Source organism: Meleagris gallopavo, chromosome 5 (assembly GCF_905368555.1).
Source record: "Meleagris gallopavo chromosome 5, MGAL_WU_HG_1.1, whole genome shotgun sequence".
NCBI classification, from domain to species: Eukaryota; Metazoa; Chordata; class Aves; order Galliformes; family Phasianidae; genus Meleagris; species Meleagris gallopavo.
Window position 1 is genome coordinate 16615778 of NC_139408.1, and position 14506 is coordinate 16630283.

The window sequence follows — 14506 nt, forward strand, 5'->3', positions numbered from 1 at the left end:
GTTGTCTGTGAAGAAATTCCTCGTACAGCAGAAAAGACTCATGCTTTGATGAACCTGCAGAGTTTGCTGAGCAGTTTACTGTTGTTTTGTTTCTGGCAACTGGAAAGAGGACTGTTTGGTATGATGGTAGATTCCCAGAAATACATTCCTGTAATTCACAACAATATATCTCTCTCTATACGTTCAGAATTGCTGTTACCACGTGAAGCACGAACTTCAGCCACAATATTCAACCACAGTGCTAGTATTTAAAAACAAGCAAAAACCCCACAAGTAGAAATTCTGGGCAACTACAACCTGAAGGTTTTAAGAAAGCTATTTTGGCTCTTGGTTTCAGGTATTTTTCTTGATTCTGATTCCTGCTTGCTCAGGCAGTATTTCCTGAGCTCCAAGTGCATGTGTTTTATGGTGCTGTCTGGTTCTAGGTTTGCGTGGGACCTGGAGATGAGCTTCCCTTGGAGGCAGTGCTTTGGTTAATGTTGATCCTGTAGTCTGAATTTCAGTAAATATTATACAGATATATTTTTGAAGTGAAGGCAGTCATGTAAAAAACAGAAGTAATTTCTGCTTCCAAATTCTTGGTTACGTGCAGGTTTTTTTAATCAATTCTTGTGTTCTTTGGTCTGTTCTGATTTTATGTAACAGTTTAATCACAAGCAGAGATGGCTGAATGGCCATGTCTACCATGGCTATGTCACTGTAGCTAGGGACCAGCAGGTATCCAGAGAAGTGTAAGCATGGAGCAAGCATACAGTAGTATTTCCCGAATTAGTGAACTTGGCTGTCAGTGATTTGCAGTGCTTTTTCATCTGTAAGGAAAAAGGAAGGGGAATGAGCTGTGTCCTATCTATTCTTGTAGACTGGTATCGTTTCCTTGGAGTTGCAGAAAATAGCTGGATTCCGTGATATAAAACAGGGAAACAGGGCTGCTGCAGCACTGCAAGCCTGTGATCCTGTTAGTTTGTAGAGGCAGGTAAGTCGTATCTGTGGAGATGTAATACAGGAAGGGTAAGGTGATACTCTCCATCACAGAACTGAGGGCAGGCTCAGGATTTGAGGACAATGTCAGCCTAAATCTCCCAGAGTCTAAGGAATGTAAGTGCCCTTGAGATACTGGAATATTTCCCACTACCTATCAGTTTATTTCTTGTCTGACAAACCCGAAAGAGTGGATAGGGCAGCTGTTAATGTTCTTTCTAGCCACATTGAGTGTTACAGACACCTTTGTGAATAAGGAATACTGCCAACTGAAAAAGCCAAACAAAAAGTTGAGAAAGCAAATTATTGGCAAAGAGAAAAGTCACTTCTGGTCTTCACAGACCAGTTAAACTTTGTAAGAAAGATAGTATCTGTAACTGATTTTTTTTACCATTCTATCTTGACAACGATGAGATTCTGACCTTGAGAAGAACCCAAAGCAAGCAAAGGATTATTACTGACCCATTTTTACTCGTATACCACCAACTTCATCAAAATTATGAGTTCTGCTTTTCTCAGATACTTCAGATTCATCATTGAAGGTAAGCAGTGTGTGACTTCTTGCAAACTTCTTACTACTTACAAAAGTAAGTAGAGAAAGCAGCTAGCTCTTCTGAGATAAGCGACTGCGGTTCAGTTTTGCTTAGAACAACTGAGTAGAGAGGAAGGAGAAGGGCTTTTACCTTTCTTGCCTTTACCTTTCTTACCATATCTGCTCAGCAGAACAGGACTGGTTTACTAGAAATAGGAACCAGGACCTCTCAGTGCAGTTTCAAGATAACACTGGCATGTCAAAGCATTTATTTCATGTCTGTTTACAGGGGGGATCCTGAGCCGGGATCCATACCTGTTTCCCATTTGGGTTCAGAGGAGCTGAAAAGCTAAGTTTAAGGAGCTAGCACTATTCAAAATCACTTCTAGGTGTGTATGAGAGCTTGGTGTCCCAGCCAAAGCCTTACCCTTCCTCTCTGCCTCTTTACACTTTAGTATTTACTCTGGCATTCCCTTTCCTATATTAAATATCTGAATATGCTTTCTCCTTAGAATTAGAATAAATCTGGTTGTGTGTCCATTGTGGCTAATGCCTTTCTTGGCCTCCCCTTTGTAGGAGGAGGGGCTGACTAAGGAGAATGGCTCTGTCCAGTGTAGCCAGACCCTTCCTGGGTACAAAAACAGCAGCTGGTGGCCAAACTTGAAGAGATCACAACTGTGAAGAAAATGGAGCCACTCTGGAAGCTGGCTGGGTATGAAAGGTGTGCTGTCAAATGTATAACTCTCAAGTGTGTAAGAAGAGAGCATTGCTGCAATGCTCATGTCCTTTGAGGGGGTTGGTAGTCTTGAGTGTGAAAGTATTTCCTGAAGATCTGAATGTGGACTGTCATTTTCCCAGGTTGAAATGGCAGTGGGAAGAAATGCTGTGTGCTGGTGAAATCAGCATCTCTAATTTCTTCTTGTAACTTTCCATTTCCAAGTGCCAAGAGCTTTCTCCACCTGCGGCTACCTTTTGGTGCAGGTGGCTGCCTGTCCTCCACAGTAACTGTTTGCACTGCACTACAAATTGATGGCTAGAACAACAAACAAATGAACAATCCTTTTGGAGCAGTCCAAACCAAATTCTGCTGTTTCTTGCCTTGAGAGTGTTGTGTTTATTGAGCCCTGTAACTTAAAATGCTTGCTAAGAAGGTGGTTTTAAGTCTTTGTTTGTGTCCTGTAGGAAGTCTAAGCTTTTTTCTTACTGCATTTTCTCTGTCCCATACTGCTGTTTCAAACAGTGTGAGAAGTGCTGCACAAATCAGGATTTGGCTCTCCCATGTCTTTATTCTGGCCTACTCTGACCAATGCTTGTACCACAGTGCTGTTAAGACAAAGACCCACAAAGAGGAGTTACATATGTCAGTGGGCACAACCAGACTTGATTCTAGACTTAGTTGTAAGACTTGGTTGAATCTTTCAGTGTTTGGATTCTAAATCAGAATTGGAAAGTTAAGATGTTTATCTGCCTGCTTTCTGGCTTGTCCAACCACCACCAGTGAAGAGAGAACCCAACGAAGTAGCATTCACTGCTTGCTTTCGCTTACTCTAGCGTTTGCCACAGCAGATAATTCCTTCAGCAGAGCAGCAGCCTTCCATGTCTCCTGTTTCAGTGGCTTCAATGCTCTCCTGTCTCCTAAATGCCCACCTACTCACTTCTCAGCTCCTGCTGTTATCTGTCTGGTGTTGCTCTAGGCTAGTGCTACGTTCCTGGGACAGGGGTCCCATTTGGGACATTCAGACTATGCTGCTCACTGTTCAAGTGAAGGAGATGATGACAGCTCACAGAAAGGCTTTGCAGGCCTGTAAACAACGAAAGGTGTTCTTCCATCCCCTAGGTTCTTATTAAATAAGATGAAGTGATAAATTTACCTTGAGTAAAAATGTAAAGCCAAAGATAAGGTATGATAGACTATGGCTGCAAAGCACTGTTCTATGGCGTATAAAAGGCTTTGAGCATTTCAGTTATCATGTACAGATGCACTGGGTCAGGTTCTGCAATGGTTACAAAAAACTCACCCAAATTACCTGTTCTCCTGCCTGTGCATAGCAGCATTCATCCATATTCCCCATATTGACACAACACAAAGTAACTATTCTGCTAAACTCATGGGTCTTTGGCATGATTACACCCAGCAGACAGTTCCCATGACTTTCTACTAGCAAGGAAAATGCCAGTGGGAAAGACAAGCTTGGTGTAAAGACTGGAGGTGGTCAAAATGAACGTTTATTGCTGACAGTGTAAAATATGTTTCCAAGTGACTTTTAAATCAGAGGAAGAAACTAATCTCCCTGCAGAGCTTTTGCTGGGACTGCAATGCCATCTGTGCAATGACCCAGTCTTCAGAAAACTGGCATGTGCTAAAATGGGGTTAGCCCAAATGAAGTTACTTCTATGCATCTGTTTTGCAGTTGAGTGAAGAAGCTGATCTATAGATCAAACTCCATCAACATGAGACTCATTTAAGTACTGTCCTTTTCTTACCAACCTTGATATTTTTCTCACAGTATCTGCCTCCAAACTAAGTGCTATAATATATACAACAAGCCCATAGCTTTTTTGCTATGCTAACAATATAGTTCCAGCTCTACATTCTCTACTATGTTTTCAGATTGAAAAATACAGTGTTTTTCTGACACAAAATGCATTTCATGAATGAAATGAAACTTGTCCAGCCCTTACCATGTGCAGAACTGTGAATCTTGGCAAGCATATGCCTACAAGCATTTATTCTGGTTTCTTTTCCTAGAGGTGGATGGAGGGAATGAGAAGTATAAGAAATAACATACTTTTTAACAATTACCACAGACCATACATGTACCAATACCACAAACCATTGAGATGAGTTTAGTGTGTATAGTGAGTATAGTGGTGTTCCTCACAGTTAATTTCAGCAGCTTACAGTACAGATGCCTCCACCTGAGGCAGACATCCGAACTTAGTTTAGAGCCAAGGGTGAAGTGGTTAATCAGGCCCTGAGGCACTGATGATCCTGGCCAGCCTCAGCTGGGCTCTTCATCACCAGTAAAGCTGAGCTGGGAGCCCTATTGTTCCTTCTCTGAGCTCCTTCAGTGCTGGGTCTCAGCTCAACTGCTTGGAGCTGTAGGTGCAGATCATCCCAGTCTATGGACCAACTTCTTGGCTTGACCATGATCCATTTCAGAAGTTATGCATCCACGAATGTGCATGGCAATTAGGGTTGAAAGGGAATGTGAAGATTATCTAGTCTAATCTCCTCCATGGGCAGAGACAGCCCCTCCAGATCAGGCCACCCAGGGCCCCATACGTACTAGTCTTGACCATCTGCAGGGATGGGGCACCTGCAGCTCTTCTGGGCAGTCAGTGTCCTTAAGAGACCAGCAAGGGACATGTCACTTGGTTTAAGAGAACTGTCTCTGCTTCTATGGAGAGGAGGAGGAAGAACCCCTTGATTTGTTCACTATGGCAGGGAAAGCTATTTCCCTATGTGTTGCACAATAAGAAAAAAAAAACCAACAAAACATGCCACTCATGAATGGAGGAAAAGTGGTATTGGCATCTTTTCTCTGTAAATAAATACACCATAGCTGTGAAGGTAAGGCTGTTTGACTGACATCAGTGTCAAAGGAGGAGCACAGCCTGCTGCTTCCTGTATAAATGTCAGCTCTGCAGGAAGACTCCAAAGCTGCTGTGCTGATCTGAGAACTGTGTGCAGCAGAAGCCACCATGAAGCTGACAGCTGTTTTTCTGCTGGTTGCCCTGGCGTCTTACAGCTGCTCTCGTAAGTATGGCTTCCATCATTTTCTGCTTTCAACCTGGGAAACAGTTAAACATGAAGCACTATTTCTCCTCAGCAACCATCCTAAAACCAGGAGTATTAACAGATTTTGTGTTTTTGGGGTCTGAATTGCTATGGGCTGACAGCTGCAGTGATGGGTTCCTTGTTTAGGTGAGCTCTAATTGTTAACATCCCAGATGAATTCTCCTGCCATGAAGGTACACAGCTTTTCTGGTTAGCCTCACTTACGCCTGGACACTTATTTTCATGTGTCCACCAGGAAGTGATCACCCTGAAGAAACATATTTCAACCAATTGCATTGGGTCTGAAGAGACAGCTATTGGAAACTGCACAACATCCTTTGTTTCTGTCACTGACTGCTGCCTGTTCTCATGTTTTTCCTTTTTAGCATCTGCTGCTTGCGATGTTCTGCATAAGTTTGTGCTGTCAGCTCTCTATGACCCTTTGGATCAATACCTGGAGTTCATTGAGCCCTATGTGGGGTCTTCTCCTTTGGTCAGAACAGCTGCCACTCAGCTGAAGTTGTGTGCAGAGGATCACTCGGAAGAGTTGAAGGAGGCAAAAGTAGAGTTGATGGTAATTTGATTCTTTCTGACCATGGTTTTGTTCAGTTATTTTTCTTGGAGCTAGACCTAAATACTAGTCTAAAGAGGACAAAAGTAATTTTGAATGTACACCTTCTTTTCTATCCTTTTCTCCTGAGATGTCAGCATCATAATTGATTTGGAAGGGCTGTAGAAGACCTTCACTGTCCTAGGTGAAAGCTGGAAAGGGTGAAGTTCCTCTAGCAGCCTCCCACTCCCTACTGCTGAGTGCATGCTGGAGAAACCAAGCCCTGCTGGTAGGGGCTGAGGAGAAACTTCCCTACCTGGCATTGTGCCCAGGGTGACGACCTTTCAGAGGTGATTTAGGGCTGGAGACCTTAGAGATGCAAGGGAAGAAGGCAGATGAAGTGAAACTTTTGTGATGATTCCAACGAAAAGGATAGGGAGCTCTGCATTTTCCCTACGTATTTTTACCTTGTGCTGTGCCTGCATACACTGTTCTTACTCTTTTATAGGACAACTTGCTAAAACGCTGTGAAGAGCAGGAATGATTCCAAGACCCTCCTTTGTGATGACTCCAAATGCTGACTGACCCTGAACTTCCATCTTCCTATTTTTCTCCATTTCTTGGACATGAACTTTCACACTCTAATAGAATAGAGCCAACTGTGTTATCTAGGATCTGCAACCCTATCTTCAAACCATTTAGGTTTCTCATAAGAATAAAATAAAAACAGTTACAGTCTTTGCTAATCAGTTTTCTTTATCAAATGATATGATGATGATTGGCTTTGGGTCATCCTTACCAGGATTTGCTTCTCTCAGATACATATGTATTCACATTTACAGCTGTCATTAAGGAGAGATGATGTGGTATTTCAAAATGCTGCAGAAAGTTCCTAATGAAATGTTAAGGCTGGGAGAACCACTGAGATAATTTAGTCCAACCACCAACAAAAAACCATGGCATAAAAACAATTCTTCTTCTTGAAAAAATCCAGACAAATAAATAGGATGACTCCATGGCAAATTCAGCACCTCTGCGTACAAATGTGGATAGGACAAGAAGCTTCCACCAAGCAACACTAACAGCTATCCTCCATCTGTGCTCTGCTATGTACAGCTATGTGAAAAAAACTGATGTAGCACCAGTATGTTTTGGAAGCTGTTAAACCAACTTGTTGACTGAGGTATGGGAACAATGAAAATTTGTTGAGGTTTCCCCTATGAGGAAGGAATAGAAAGAAGCCTAGCAACCCTATCTAGCTGCCAGCTAGCAGAAGTAGGTCTATAACTCAGTAATTAGCTGGCCCTGCTGAATGTTGCTTCAGCTGGCCAACAGTACTTTAATTTTTACTTTAAAAATGTGCTTCACTTGTTTTTAACCTAAGATGGGCAAGGTGATATTATTCCGAAGTTAATCAGCAAATCTGATTCAGCTGCCAGTTCAGGTGGAAGCAATCTCTTCATGCCTTAATGGTGAAGGTGTATGTTTGACTGTAGAGCACCTGAAAAGCTGTATAGAAGAAGCTATCAAAAATGTGTTTCCTTGGTTTGTAGCTATTTTCGCTCATGTATATCAGCTTTCTCTTTTTAATATGTGTATTGCCAGACCTCAGACTGTGGTCCTTACAGAGGCACATTAGTCCAAGACACTATGAGAAGGGATGCTACAGAATAGAAGCAAAGAAAATGACAATAATAAAATAATAATGAAAATAATTATGCAAGGAAAGCGGCAGTGTGCATGAAGCCGTATCAGAGGGCTGGAATCTGAGCTCAAAAAGTGCCTCAAATGAAATGAGTAGATGAAGTGTATTGGATGCTCACATATTAGAGAACAATCTCCCTGTGCTGCGCTTCCAAAGCCATACATCTCACATGTAATGTCAGCGTGAACTCTCACTAACAGAGCAGCGTGTTCACTGTTCCAAGACCGACAGCAGCAATTAATGAATGCAGAGGTCACTCACATTTTTCATCTATCCACTTCACAATCATGGCCTGGATCCAATCTTAGCACAGCTGCATGACCTGTTGGGACCATTCCCCACATATATACCCCAGGTTTTTGCACTAAGCTATAAAGGTAGCTCTCTGGCATTCACAGCTTAATGCACGGTGTACAAAAAAATGGCTCTCACTGCCATGAAGCTGACTGCTACTGTGCTCCTCATCACCATGCTTTGTTGCAGCTCACTTGGTAAGTTTTGCTAATTAAAAATATTGAGGGGGTTCACAATGTGATGTGTGTGCTCTGGCCAGTATTTGAATACTCACTCTGGGCTCTCCTTTGAACGGATGGATTGATCCAGAATCAACAACAATATACCTGCACTAGATTAGATGCTCTATCCTGCTGGTTCTAGAGACCAGATCAGATGTGGGGACTCAACATTAGGCAAAATGAACCCCATACAACTTTGTTTTTAATGATGGCTAACTACTACCATCACCTATTGTTTCCTCTAGGCTTGGTTCTTTGACACAAGGGTACATAATTTGATGCCTAATAACTGATGCCAAAGTGTCAGACAACAGAAAACAAATGTGGGGAAATTTACTTTTAAGTTAGTAAATTAGAGGTAAAAATGCAAATGAAAACAGATAATCTAATTCAGTGTGAGGTGGTGTTGGCTGAACTAGCAGCCTACTTAATCCTTCTGAGGTCATTAAGCAAAACCCTAATAATGTGGAATCGGAATAAGAGAAAGAGCAGGCTAATCAGGAATGTGATGTACATTGATATAACAGCCTAAGTTATTACATCAGCTAAAGAACCTAAAGACCTAATGACAGCAGGTAACGAATATGGATTTTAATTAATGTGATTCTCACATTAAATCTCATAAATTAACAGAGATGATAACAAAAGAAGGGGAAAACCCCCAAAGAATTTACTGGAAGAGTTACAACTTAAAATACTGATGATTTTTTTTTTTTTTTTTAATCAAAGCTCAATAACTTAATAAAGCTTATACAGAGAGAATATGGAAAGGAGATCAGATGGTATGAGCAGCCCTGCAATGAGGTTTTGGAATAACAGTATGGCAACCTTAAAAGCTAAATCAAGCTTTACAGGTAGCTGTGTAGTACCAACTTCAGAAGGCTACAAGATTTGGACCTGAAGAAAGGAGAGATTAAGAGAGTAGAACATTTTCAGTTTATTTTCATCTAAAAATGCTGGCAGCTTCAGAGGGAGGATGAAAAAATGATTATTACAGGTAGGCTTTGATATTCATGGAGAAGCTGAATGTGTACAAGTGAAAGTTTTGTTATATTTCCATTTGTATTTCATACTGCAGGTGCTGGATCTTCTCATGAGGTTGTCCCTAGTCTTCTTCAGACGCTTCTTGAAGGCTCTGTAGAACAGCTGTACGCTGGGCCAATTTCTCGGTATAATGTTGATGAGATGACTTCAGCTGCTTTGACTGAGTTAAAGAAATGTATTGATGAGCTTTCTCCTGAGCATTTAAAGGCCCTTGTCAATCTGCTGGTAATTAATTCTTTTATATACATTTATAACTGTGCAGCTTTGTGCCAGCTTCTGGACAAAGAGTATCCAAATATTTTAACTTAAGCATTCCCTAACTGATGTTGAGGCAGTGGGGAAGAAGAGCTGTCAGCAAACAAGTTTGTAATCATGCAAATGCAATTTAAGACAGATGAGGCAGATGTTTTATTAACTGCAGAACCATTTTGGTTGGAAAAGACCTCTAAGATCATCTAGTCCAACCCCCAAACCATCACCACCATGCCACCAAACCATGTCCCTCAGTGCCACATCCACCCAGTTCTTGAACACCTCCAGGGACGGCGACTCCACCACCTCCCCGGGCAGCCTGCTGCAATGTCTCACCATTCTTATTGAGAAGAAATATTTTCATAATATCCAACCTAAATGATAATCACAGTAAGAATGCTTGGGCACGTCTCCACATTCCCTGCCCAGTGGCTGCAGGGACTGCTTAAAGCCAGAAGTGGGTTCTTAGGAAGAACAAACTCCAGAGAATCATTTATGAAGCCAAGTCCCCATTCCCGGGTGGGATGGACCCCTCAGGTATCTTGTTAACAGCCACAGCTGACACTACGGTGGGGCCTGTAGGAGTGGCATGCCCACTGTTGTCTTAGCTAGGAAGTGGGAGGTAGAAACAATCAGACCAGTAGTTTTTGGTCAAAAGGAATGTTTGCTTGGATACTCTTCCAATCAGACCTCTAGAATATTCAATATTTGTAATGTTATTAAAATTAATAACTTTCCTCCTCTTGTGCAATTTTGTGGAGACACCAACTTCCCCAACGGAAGAAGCACCTTGCTTCATGCAGATGTGTTTTTAGGAACAGAGCCAAGATGAAAAAGAAAACTTACAGATAATGGCAAGCAAGACTCCAGCCTGTATGACACATTTGATCTTTGTTAGTGTTTGCCCACAATCTCATGGCGTGTACTGACCTTGTAAGCACCCACAGGTGTGAGACCAAGCCTTTGTCCTCACACAAGTCCTGCCAGAGGGTACGAGTTCAATGCATAGCTCACATAAATTCAGCTTTTCTCTATGGTTGCATATTTTTAAGGATTTGTACATGTTTTTATGTTATTTTTTTGAAGTGAGTATGCCACATTCACTGCTCTTTCTGTTTCAGAAACAAATCCGAACAGAAGCTTAAACCACCAAATATTTGATCCACTTGCTGATAACACTCCCACAGCTTGCAGTTGCTCATGTCCAAAGCCTCTGGGAAAGTAACAAATATATGTAACAAAATGGAGAGAACCAGAATGGTGGCAATTCCTCAACTCTGTGCTCTGAGTACAGAACCCAGTCACCTTCCATTGTATTTTAGATCTTATTTCTCTAGAGGTAAAATCCAAGCTCTAAATAAAATTCAGACAGTGTTTTAAAATGATCTCTCTCTTCTGTTTTTATAAGTAAAGGTGTTTTTTTTTTTTTTTTCCTCCTTTCTGCTGTTAGGACAAGATGCCATTTGGTTTGATAAGGAATAAATAACAAAATTACTGTATAGAGTTATTATACATTATACAGCACACACATAAGTCCTCAAGTGAAGCACTTTAAAGTCCAAGTTGCTGACGCCTTGCTGAAGGACCACAGCTGGCCTTTCTGAAGACAAGTAGTGCTACTTGAATACGGATCTCTCCCAGGTGGGCCAGTTGCTATAACAAAATATGGCTCTGCTAATAGAAACTAAGAGCAGATGAGAGAACTGCCTACAAACTGCCTACACTGAATTTTGGTATACAGCCCATACAGCCTATCATTTCTGCTGCTACTGATGAGGTGAACAAGTACCCCAGGTCAGAAAAAGTGAAGGACACGTCTGTATATTTCTTGGTCCACCAAGGAATCAGTCAAATTCAATTCTTTCCATATCAATAAAACTGAATGCAATTCTGCCTATTCCAAGAATATGAAAGATAGTTTTGCTTTGCTGTGCACCAAAAATAAATGATTCTTCTTTGAAATCAAAAGCAAAAACATGAGTGTGAACATGAGTGAGAAAACGAACAAATTAAAGATACAGTTTCAAAAATACTGTCTTAAGAATTGGTAATTGGGTCACACAGAACTTGCATTCATAGGAAAATTCACAACACAATCTGTGCACTCTTTCAATACACTTCAGTGTTCTCCACACTCCTCATCCATTTCTAGCAGGGAGAGATCATTTTGCCACCAGTGTCTCCATACACACAAATGTGATGAATACAGGACAGTGGACAGGGAAACAAGCAAACACTTGGTCTGAACAAAAAGTCATCACCAGCTCTTCTTCCCCTCCTAATCCCAAACCCAGAGATAGTCTGTAATTACCACACAAGTCTGCAGAGTGAGAATGAAATGTGGAAGGAAACAGTCCCACAAGAGGCGGCAGCGTATGCATCTCGGGATATCTTAGTTTAATTTTTGGATCTGCCACTTCCATTCTCCCAAAAGTAAGTGTGACCGCTCTCAGGAAAGGTTGCTTGAATATGAATGCTGAGCACAAAGGGTTCCACTCCTCTGTGGAGGCTTCAAGATACTCTCATCCTTTATCAGGCACTTACTTCATTCAGAGAGAGAAAAATGAGTAGGAAATTTAATCCAAGGCAACTATTTACAGTAGCACTCACAGTGCTTGGAAGGGGGGTTTGAAAGCACTTGCTAATGATCTCCTGTCACTCCAAACCAATCTTGAAACAACTATCATTGCCATTTGGATCACTGCATGAAAAGAACAACAAATCTTGAAATCTCAAATGAGATCAAATCTCAAATGAGACCAAATCTGGATTTCTGTTGCTCGCCAGAGAAACGTTTGCATTGTGGGTTTGATCCACACAAGGACCCTTTGGGAGGATTTCAATATTGTACAATCTTTGTTTTTTAGAAACATAATATTGAAGCTGTTGGCAGTGCAAAATGACACAAATGGACAAACAAAAAGTGAGGAGATGTGGCAAGGCCGACGATCTGCGGGAGCGTTACTCTGAGAAAAACACTTCTTTTCCTTAGAGAAGTCTCAACATTTCTTGCAGCTCATCCTACTCACTCAGCTATTCCTCAAGCAGGTCAGCACTCTCACACAGCTGCAAGGCATCTGTTCATCTTCCTTTTATCTCCAAAGTACCTCAGTCCTCGAGTGAGTGGTGGGTGGGAAGGAAGGGGAGGATGCTGGTCAGAAAGCTGGGGGCACTGCTCCTGCTTTGGGGTGAGGAAGCATGAGATTTGTGTCTGCTGCTGCTCCTGGGACCCCACCCTGAGACTTCTCCAAGCAGGAAGGGCAGACGCAGAGCTTCCAGAGACTTCGTTGGCACTTGTTGTCCAGACCAGCAGGATACAAGGCCAACACAGTGACATGACTGGCCACGTCATCCAGTGGGAGGATCAGACTCAAATGTCTGATATATAGCAGTGCTCTGTCTGCATGGCTCTAAAGTGAGTCCAGTTGTCTTTCAGGTTAATTGTCAGTATACGGCAGGAGAACATCTCCAGGATGAAACTGGCACTGCTGCTAGTGCTGGCCATGCTGGCAGTGTTCTGCCATCCTGGTAAGTACCGCTGCCTTTAATCAACCTCTAAACGATCTGTAGAGCTCTTCACAATGCGAAAACATAATTTACAGTCAAAGGATCATTCATCCTAATTGTTTCTTATTTGCTCTTCAACTGTTCTTATCGTGCACCTCTATTTTCCATCAGAACTACAAAATTTTCTCTTGTGGAGGTTCTGAGGACTTCTGAGTGAACAAGGCAGGGATGGCACTGCCAGGGGGTCAAGGATGCCTGGGATTCCCACAGAATATAGCACTATGACACACCATGTCCAACTGTCCCCATTACACTGCCTGCACGGTCAAGAGTTCAGAGGCCGGAAGCACTTCAGCAGCAAAATACACCATATGAACATACGCATGTGCATGTGTTATTTTTGTGTTCAAGAATAGTTTGTTTCAATGAGATTGGTTAATTTTCATGTTCTCCAGCTTGGCTTGCTTATACTTCTATTCCAGCTACAGCTTCACCTTGCGAACTCCTCCAGAAAATAATGGAAAGGTTTCTCTTTGGATCTGTTGATGAATTTATGGATGCAGTATCTCCATTCATCACAACACCTGCTATGAGTGTGATGGAAAGCAGTTTGAAGAAGTGTGTGCAGGCTTCTGTCACAGACAAACAGGCTCTTGCACAACTGCTGGTGAGTTCTCCCTCCCCACTTGCAAAATATTACATGAGATTCAAAATGCAAAAATGTTAAGTGAAGGAAGTTTGTGCTACTCCTAAAGCTGATCCCTTTAAGCTTGGTTTGAGAAGGAAATGATGGGGTCATGCACACTCCAGAGGAAAAGTGTATGTGCTGCATAATGAACAAGCACTTTAAACACCTTGTCTGATCTTGGCCAAATCTGAGACTGCAAAGCTGAAGTCTCAACAGATGCTCTGTTTCTAGGCACTTCAGAGGAAATAAACCCTGCAAAGGCTAATGAAAATCAATTTCAGAGATTATCCGATGCCTGAGGACCCAAGTAGGACTTATCTTTGAGGAACTAGTTCTGGCTCCAAAGCTTTGGGTCTTTCCCAAAATGGCTACGAGCACGCAGACCCCCAGTGTTGCCCTTTCTTTGGCTAGTGGCAATTTGCTGTGTTTTTCCAGGAAATCTGAATGCTCACCACCAGGAAAGTTCAGCCCTCTTCAGCTTCAGTGGATGTTTAAAAGGACTCTTTGTATTACCAATCTTTTCCTAAACACTGGTGGTTTTTTTTTATTCTAGACTCAGATGTTTGGCAAGTGCTAAAGATGCCATGAATCTGCTATCGTCGAGGAGCCAATGAGAAACCAAAGATCATAGAATGAATGACAGAATCATCGAACGGCCTGGGTTAAAAAGGACCTCCAAGATCATACAGTTTCAACCCCCTGCCACGGGCAGGGTCGCGAGATCCGCTGATATCCGCCTGTCCCCAGCAACCACTCACTGAGTTCTTTCTTCTCTCTCATCCCGCAGTCACTATAAAGAACCTCCTCTCAATTCACCTTTCAATAAACTCAATGCGATTCAGCCCTTCGTTCCTCTTTCAGTGTTTGCTTTCACAAACGATCTAGCCAGACCCCCGTCGTTGCAGGGGAGTTGGACAAGGTGACCTTTCCAGCTAAGGACTCTATGGCCATTCG

The 14506-nt window shown here is 42.2% G+C and overlaps 2 long non-coding RNA genes across 2 annotated transcripts; both read left to right on the top strand.

Annotated features, from left to right (window-relative positions):
- The first annotated feature begins 41 nt into the window (after nt 1–41).
- On the top strand, nt 42–6576 carry LOC146544262 (uncharacterized). The gene is made up of 4 exons (XR_014883456.1): nt 42–1520; nt 2087–5270; nt 5678–5865; nt 6350–6576. It is a non-coding gene; the product is annotated as an uncharacterized LOC146544262 (long non-coding RNA).
- A 6200-nt stretch (nt 6577–12776) lies between these two features.
- On the top strand, nt 12777–14362 carry LOC109367710 (uncharacterized). Its single transcript, XR_002115067.2, has 3 exons — nt 12777–12885; nt 13347–13531; nt 14106–14362. It is a non-coding gene; the product is annotated as an uncharacterized LOC109367710 (long non-coding RNA).
- Nucleotides 14363–14506: the final 144 nt, after the last annotated feature.